A 6,116-nucleotide genomic window follows, 5' to 3' on the forward strand; every position below is an offset into this window, starting at 1 on the left:
TCTAATTGGAGCCAATTCGAAATTGTTCGACACCAAAGAAGATGAAAATATTGTTAACCGATGATTTACCAGTATTCCAACAACCAAGACGTTTGGCAGAGTGTGAACAAAAGATTGTGGATGATCCAGTTCAGGAGTGGTTGCGAGACAATATTATAAAGCCGAGTGTGTTGGAATACGCATCACCAGTGGTGTTTGTTTCGAAAAAGTATTGGAAAAAACGATTGTGTTGTGACTATCGGAAATTAAATGAAAAGATAATTCGTGATCACTTTCCAATGCCGCAGGTTGACGTTGTTATCGAAAAGCTTCAAAGTGCTTTGGTGTATACGACTTTGGATTTAACTAACGGTTTCCTTCCTGTGCCCGTTGAGTTGGAATCCCAGAAATATACCTCCTTTGTAACACAAAAGGGACAATACGAATTTCTGTATGGGCCCTTTGGTATTACAAACTCACCTGCTGTTTTTACTCGATTCATAATGGCAGTCTTAAGGGAACTAATCAACAGTGGAGATGTAGTAGTATACATGGAGGATGTGATTGTGCCCAGTAAAAATGTGTGTGAAGGATTGGTAAAGCTGGAGAAGGCGTTAAGTGTTGCCAGTAAAAGGGATTAAAAATAAATTGGTCGAAATGTCAGGTGTTGCAAAAGAAACCATACTTTTTGGGGTATATAGTTCAATGTGGTACTATTAAGCCTTCTGGAGAGAAGACAAGAGCTATCGTTAATTTTCCGTTGCCAAATGATAAAAAAGGTGTTCAAAGATTCTTAGGATTGACGTCGTATTTTCGTAGATTTGTCAAAGACCTTGTAGTGACTGCTAAGCCTTTGACGGACCTGTTAAGGCAAAGTAGTACTAAGTTTAAATTTGATGTGCTGCAGAAGGTTGCGTCTGAACAGTTGAAAGTAGCCTTAACTTCTAATCCCGTATTGAAATTATACAATCCTAAATTAGAAACGGAAATCCATACAGACGCTTCAAAATATGGTTTCGTTGGTGTATTATTACAAAAAGACCCAGAAGATTGTTTGTTTCATCAGGTTCAATACATGAGTCGTAAGACTAACCAATGCGAAGAAAAGTATCATTCTTATGAGCTAGACGTTCTTGCAGTTATCGGTGCATTAATGAAGTGGCGTGTATATGTTTTAGGTTTGAAATTTAAGATTGTGACTGACTGAAACGCGTTCACTATGACGATGACCCTCCTTTGAGGGTAGCTAGGTGAGCATTATACCTTCAAGACTTTGATTATCAAATAGAACATCGCTCAGGGACGATTATGAGACATGTTGATGCGTTGAGTAGAGTAGCATGTTTTATGCTGAGCGATACTGTTGTATATCGCTTGAAACAAGCACAATTACTCGATGAATAGACGAAAGTAGTGAGAAGCCTTGTAGAAAATAAAGGGTTTGAAGATTTTTATATAGAAAACCAAATACTTTTTAAAGATCCTAATCGCGAGCTTCTTGTTGTACCGACGCAGATGGAAAATGAAATAATCACGATTGCTCATAAGAAAGGACATTTTGCTGCGAAGAAAACGCAAGATTTAGTTAAAAAATCTTACTTCATACCAAAACTTAAAGAAAAGGTTGTTCGTGTTGTGGACAGTTGTGTGGAGTGTATTGTATTTAATTCTAAAGCTGGGAAGAAAGAAGGTTTCTTGACCCCGATTGAAAAGGGAGATAGACCGTTGATGACGTATCACATTGACCATGTTGGGCCAATGGAGATGACGAGCAAGCGCTACAACCACATTTTAGCTATAGTTGACGGTTTTTCTAAATTTGTATGGTTGTATCCCACCCGTAGCACAGGAGCAGAGGAAGTTGTAAGTTGTCTACAGCGTCAGGCTACTAATTTTGGAAATCCTTTACGGATTATCTCTGATAGGGAAACTGCGTTCACTGCACAGGCATTTAAGTTGTATTGTGAGGAGCAGAAAATTCAGCATCTAGTGAGGTGTACAGCATCTGTACAGGTGTACCACGTGGAAATGGTCAGGTTGAGAGAATGCATAAGACAGTAGTGTTGATGTTGTCGAAGTTCAGTCATAAAAGTGCAGGAGACTGGTATAAGCATGTCAGTAAAGTGCAGCAAATAATCAATAGTACACCGCCTAGAACACTTTAGTTTCGCCTTTCAAAATCTTGACTGGCACTGAAATGCGTCTTCCGAATGATCTAGAGCTTAATTTGTTGATAAAGAAATCCTTAGTGAAGGATTTGGATGAGGAGAGAGAGCTGGTGCGCGCAAGAGCTTCCGAAAACATAAAACAGTTGCAGACAGAAAATAAAAGGGTTTTCGATTTAAAGCGCAAAGGTGAAACAATTTATAAAATAGATGGCTTAGTAGCTATAAAGCGTACTCAGTACGGAACTGGGTTAAAGTTGAAAGGAAAATTTCTAGGACCTTACAAGGTTGTTAAGATAAACAAGCACGGAAGGTATTTTTTTTTTTTTATTTTAATTTTTTTTTTATTATTTATTGAATCTTCCCTTTGTGTTAAGAGACTAACAATAAGTGTTCAAATCTTAATCTAACTTAATTAACTTTCACTTAGTGATAGTTTTTTTTTTTTTTTCATTAATGCCCTAATAAGTTTATTGCTGGGCTGGGAGGTCGTTGCGGTGCAGCCGGCTTTGACTGCATACTCGGATTAGTTTTCTTGCGAGGGGATTTGTATGGGTGGTCAGCTTTTCGTTATACTTCGTTTTTTTCTCAGCTATTACTTCGATTACTAATTTGATTTTTAGGTCTCTGTGTATGTTTTCGTTTCGAAGGTACCACGGCGCTCCAGTGATAATTCTCAGAATTCTTGACTGTGCTCGCTGAATAATGTCTATGTTACTTCTGGATGCGTTGCCCCACAGCTCGGAGCCATAAGTCCAGATAGGTTTTAAGACGGAGTTGTATAGAAGAGCTTTGAACTCCAGACTAAGTGGAGAGCGAGCATTTATGAGCCAGTGGAGGTTCCTTGCTTTAAGTTTAAGATGTTTCGATTTGGCTTCTATATGTTTGCGCCAAGTGAGCCGCCTGTCCAGATGAACTCCCAGATATGTTACCTCGTCGGCTTGTGGAATGCATATGTTATTCAAGACCAGTGGTGGGCATGTTTGTTTGTTTAAGGTAAAGGTAACCTGCTTGCATTTTTGAACATTTATTGAAATTCTCCAGTCGGCAAGCCATCGTTCTACAGATGTTAAGTGTCGGGATAGGAGTGCCGTGGCTTTTATTGGGCATTTCGAGCGACTGAGTATCGCGGTATCATCAGCGAACGTGGAGGTTGTTAGATTGTAGTCTATGGGGAAATCCGCCGTATACAGGGTGTATAAGATTGGACCCAGTACACTGCCTTGCGGCACTCCAGCTTCGATTGCGCAATCGCGTGAAGTGCTTGTATCGCATCTTATTGCAAACACTCTGTTATATAGGTATGACTTCAGTAGCTTATGTGTGTTTTGGGGCAACAGCTTGATTATTTTAAACAAAAGTCCATCGAGCCACACTCTGTCAAATGCCTGCGCGACGTCTAGAAAAATGGCTGTGCAGTATTCTCGATGTTCAAAAGCAGTACGAATTTCTGACGTGATTCGGTTGACCTGTTCGATGGTTCCATGTTTTTCTCTAAAGCCAAATTGATGTGTTGGAAGTGTGTTGTTTATTCTAAGATGAGGGCTAATCCGAAGGAGTAGCATTTTTTCAAACAGCTTTGAAAGACATGTTAGTAAGCTTATCGGTCTATATGATGATGGCTGCGTTTTATCTTTTCCTGGCTTTGGGATCATTACTATGGTCGACTTTTTCCATTTTTGAGGGAAGTATCCAAGCTTGGCGATTGCGTTGAACAACAGGCAGATGTGAAGAATAGCACACTTTGGGAGTTCAATGAGCATTCTTGGAGTTATTAGGTCGTAGCCAGGCGATTTTCTTGGGTTCAGTTGCTCTTTGATAACCTTTGCTAGTTCACATGGTCGGAATTCAAAGGGTTCTTGAGGATCTAGATTGGCTGCTATTAAAGGAGGGAGAATAAATGTGTTGGTAGAGGGATTTGGTCGGAATACATTTTGTAAATGGTCAGCGAAAGCACTGGCTCTTTCTTCATCACTTCGAAACCAGGTGCCAGAGGGACTTCGGAGTGGCATAATTGGCGCTATTGGAGTCTTTAGGTTTCTGTGAGCTCTCCAAAGAGGGTACTTAGTGCTGGTGGGAGAGAGTTGCTCGATATATGAACGTTGGCTGTTTTTTTCCTCTTGTTTGAGAGCATTGGTAAGCCTGCGTGTGGCTATCTTAAGCATGTGCTTAGTAATTGGTGATCTATTAGACTGCCAATCCCTTCGTAGGCGTCGTTTATCTAATACCAGCCGCTCGATTTCGCGATTAGTTTTGATGTAGTTTGGTTTTGCATACGTCACTGGCGGGGTTGAAGCCTTTGCAGCCGAAACTAAAATGTTTTCAAGAGTTTCCGTTGACTTGTCTATATCCTCCTTTGTAGATAATGCCGTCGTTAGTTCTATGTGTGAACAGACATACTTTTGATACCTTGGCCAGTTTGTTCTAAAATTTGTGAGTCTATACGGTGGGTCGACGATGTGGGGGCGAGTTAGCATATTTAGAAAAACAGGTGAGTGATCTGATGATAAATCTGCTAGTGCTTCGGCGGTGACCATGTTGCGGGGGACATGTTTAGTAATTGCAAAATCGATCAGGTCTGGGATTTTTCTTGGGTCTGCTGGCCAGTATGTAGGCTTACCCGGGGATACATAGTCTAGCTTGTTTTCTGGCTTCGTAAGCGCATTGTACAATTGCTTACCCTTTGGCGACACAAGTCGAGATCCCCAATGGGTGTGCTTGGCGTTATAGTCACCCGCTGCGATGAACCTGTCACCTAGTGTGTTAAAGAATTCCATGAATTGATCCTCAGAGATTGGAAAGCGCGGTGGGCAGTAGACTGCGGCTAGAGTCGTTGAACCATTGTTGAGTTGTAAGGCTATGGACGTAGATTGTAAGTAGTTTTTGTCAAAATTGTTTAAGTGGTGGTGTTTTATGCGATTTCTGATGAGTATTCCAGTGCCTCCATGAGCTTTACCATCTGGATGATTTGTACCATAGAACAAGTATCCTGGTAGCACGGAAGGTATGACGTAGAAAAACTTGGAGACGGCTATGGACCTTTTAAGACATCGACAGTCGCAGAATATATGAAGCCGTGTTGAAATTCATTCGGGTCGAATGATGTAACAGGAGGGCCGATTGTGGGAAATTAACCAGATCAGGGAACTAAAATTAACGATGAAACAGAGAGCAAGAGAGTCACGCGCAGTGGCAACGCTTATTAACGAAAAAACAAAAAGAGGGACTTCGAGTAGAATGGTGAACGAGAGCATTCGCAAGTTTTTCAATCGCGCTATATACTTATGCAACTAGAGCTAAACAATTGTCATCAAACAATTAAATAATAATAGGCAAGAACTATTGTCATTAAACAATATAAAGTCTACTATAAACAATTGTCATTAAACAATAAAGTAACACAGTATAAAGTAAACTTACTACATATATTTAACTAATTCCTAATGTTTATTGAAATTGCAACGTTCATCCCTTAGATGGACTTCTGAAAGAAGCGTCTATTATTAATAAAGATACTTTATTACTTGATTTACGTTCACATTAAACTACAGAAAAAGTGTCCTTTACGACAGCATTCAGAAATAATTTTCGATCGGTAAAAATAAAAATTCCTTCAAATAAATAATAGATATTAAATTCCCCCAACAAAATTAAACAAATTCCAGCTTTCCTTTGCAAAAGGATTAATCCGAATCCTATCGAACTTGCATCGCATTGCAATTCTGTATCATCCTTAGGACTGTACAATGCCAAAATAGGAGTTTTTAACAGCTTGCTTTTTAATTCATCAAATGCTTCTAATTGCGCTGGGCCAAACTCAAACTCAAACTCAAGTTTCAATTGCTTTCATACCGTCGTATCTGCTTTAATACCCTTTTTTGATATTATATATCCTAAATATTTCACCTCACTTTGGAAAAACATACATTTATCGATTTGCAGCTCTAATTTGTTTTTAACTAATCGCTCAAA

This window comes from Drosophila mauritiana, unplaced genomic scaffold (genome assembly GCF_004382145.1).
Source record: "Drosophila mauritiana strain mau12 unplaced genomic scaffold, ASM438214v1 Y_27, whole genome shotgun sequence".
In the NCBI taxonomy this organism is placed as follows: domain Eukaryota; kingdom Metazoa; phylum Arthropoda; class Insecta; order Diptera; family Drosophilidae; genus Drosophila; species Drosophila mauritiana.